Source organism: Phoca vitulina, unplaced genomic scaffold (genome assembly GCF_004348235.1).
Source record: "Phoca vitulina isolate PV1807 unplaced genomic scaffold, GSC_HSeal_1.0 scaffold17, whole genome shotgun sequence".
Taxonomy (NCBI): Eukaryota; Metazoa; Chordata; class Mammalia; order Carnivora; family Phocidae; genus Phoca; species Phoca vitulina.
Genome location: NW_022589720.1, coordinates 22636827 through 22639698, shown reverse-complemented (window position 1 = coordinate 22639698; position 2872 = coordinate 22636827). Strand labels below are relative to the sequence as shown.

General features: G+C 43.8%; 1 pseudogene; it reads right to left on the bottom strand.

The window, feature by feature from the left end:
• Positions 1-1735: 1735 nt before the first annotated feature.
• On the bottom strand, positions 1736-2662 carry LOC116639065 (annotated as a pseudogene).
• Positions 2663-2872: the final 210 nt, after the last annotated feature.

Sequence of the window (2872 nt, the reverse complement as noted above, 5' to 3'; positions counted from 1 at the left end):
TGGATGAGAAGTGCAACGGGGTCCCCAGCGTTTTTTGCCATTGCTTGGTTGCAAAGGTGGCTCCTGGTAGGGATGCACTTGGACAGAGTCAGTTTCCAGAAAAGGCGGCACTGTCGGACATAACTCCTCCATGAGCCACTCAGCACCTACACTACAGAGATGTCACTCAAAGACCTGGAAACTGAAGCACCACAACTATAAATATTTTTAACAGCAATTGACTCTCAACATCACGTTCACATTTAAGCACTGGTTTTGACCAGTCGGGGCATATGAGGGTCTACAAAGTGATATTTTGCAACCCCCCAAATCCTCTTCCTTGGGATCCACATGTCTGTTCATAGTGACAGCTCTGTCAGGTAGCTCCAAACCAAACCAGCCAAGGATTTGAGGAAGACATTTGGATAATTGTGCATGTCCACACCCAAGGAAGAGATAAACATGTTCAGTCACAAAGTTCATAGGAGTCTACTCCATATCCAATCCATCTTTCTTAGAGGGCCGTGTGTGTGTGTGTGTGTGTGTGTGTGTGTGTTTTGCTTTTACTTGGCTCCTGCTGAGAGCAACCAGGACAGTCAATAGAACCTCCCCACTCAGAAAATGTAGAGGTCTACTCCTCCAGGAAGAAACCAGGCAGGTAGCAGGGAGAACAATAAAAGACTCCTGCATCACAGGGATGCCCTGCCACAGCAGCAATAACCCTGGAGACAGAGGGGAATGTGTGGAGGGGGAAGCTGAGTGTCACTGGCCTGAACATCTTTACTTTGCCCCTGTCTGGTCCATGGCCCACTTCTAGACAACTGATAGACAGAGGCATTGAGACCTGGACCTGCATTTTACTCCTTCCTCTGGAACCTCTCCCTACTCTCTGGTCTTCATGTCACATGAGACAAAGCTGCCATTCCACAGTGAGGCTGCAGTGCTGCCCAGGTGCAGAAGATAAAGCCCAACCCAAGAACTGTCACACGGAGAACTCTGCTAGTCTCTGGGGCAAGTCTGCACAGGTTAGAAGGGAGGAGGGTGTTAGGCTATGTTGTAGGCCCTTCCAACACTTCAACAGTTAAATCAAGGATAAAATCACATTGGCTGATGTCCAGCTAGCTGACAGACCAGGCTAGGGAGGAAGTTCCACAAAGGTGTACTGTTCTTCTCTGTTTGTTTATTTTAAAAGAGTTAAAGTGGAAGGGGGTGGGGGTATGGATTAATCTGGTGATGGGTATTAAAGAGGGCACATATTGAATGGAGCACTGGTTGTTATACACAAACAATGAATCATGGAACACTACATCAAAAACTAATGATGTAATGTATGTTGATTAACATAACATAATAAAATAAAATTTAAAAAAACGTTTAACTCTTTACCCATGCTTCAAAATCCATTCTAAGGAATATAGTAGGAAGATAGAGGCAAACTGTGCTATAAACCTCAAGGACAGATGTATCAACAAACATGTCTTCATTCCTCTCTTGCGTGCAATATCTGTTTCTGGCTTTGACTTTTTTCAGCTTTACTGAGGTATAACTGACAAATAAAATCAGAATAAATGTAAAGTATATAATATGATGATTTGATATGTGTAATCCTTGTGAAAGAACTTATTCATCTTACAATGTTTGTTGTTCTCATGGAGACTGTCACCACTTTGGAGAGAATGTCCCAAGGTAAATCTGAGTGTTGACTGAGAAATGGGGGAAATAGGGCAGCTTGGCAACAGGAAGCTGAGAAGCTGGGCTACCAAGAGGCTTGACTTTTCTGTCGGTTCAGTGAGTCGATGTAATGAAAAATGGCTCCCAGGGCATAGCTAGTCTTAACATTGTTAATTTTCTGAGTCAGCTTTAGCATTTTGTTCCCCAGAAACATGAATGCTTACAGTAGCAAGCTGACGTAGGTGAAATCCACATGTACATACAAAAGGGTTGTTCTGTGGATGAGTCTCCATTGTCTAACCCACACACTTGACTAGAGTTTCAAAGTCTGCAACCACAAGACTGCCTCCTTTCTCTGCATCTGTAAGGCCAAATTTTGCTGCAAAGTCATGATGGTAGGAAAATGCATAAAAACTCAAATTCTTCACTCCTTCCATTTTGCTCATTTTGTTTTAAAGGATTTCTGCCCCTCTGCCAGCACACAACTCTTGGAGGCTAACCCACCTTCTGTCCTGAGAGCCTATATATTATTCCAACATGTCCCTATTCTCCTTCGAAACTGGGAGACAAACCAGGGCTGATCAACGCCTTTCCACCTTTAGCAGATTCTTTTCTATACCATCCCAACTCAAGAGTCTTACTAACATCAATACAAGACCCAGTAGATGTAGAAATGGAGATTATAGGTTCTGTTAAATATCTGGAATGATGTTATGCTACCAACTGGGGATGTCAGAAGGGTGCTCTCAACTCTTAGAAGTAAGATGACCTGAGTGCATCTTGCCCCCAAATCCAGCATGCCTATGCTGCTTCTTCCTGGGGGCTTTAAACTGCCTGTTAGGAAACTGACGGTGACCCATGTTGAAATACCTTCATCTATTCCATTCACAATGGAAACATAGCCATCTCCTACAGGAAAGGAGATGCCTTCAACACTTCTTTCACCCTGTGTCTCTTGTAGTTGCTTCTGAGCCTTTTCTCCTAATAATAGGTATAACTTTGCTGTTCTCATGAGGAACAAAGAGGTGACCTTCCAGAAGACAAAATCAATTTTTTTTAAAAATATTTTATTTATTTATTTGACAGAGAGATACACAGCGAGAGAGGGAACACAAGCAGGGTGAATGGGAGAGGGAGAAGCAGGCTTCCTGCTGAGCAGGGAGACCAATGCGGGGCTTGATCCCAGGACACTGGGACCATGACCTGAGCCGAAGGCAGACGC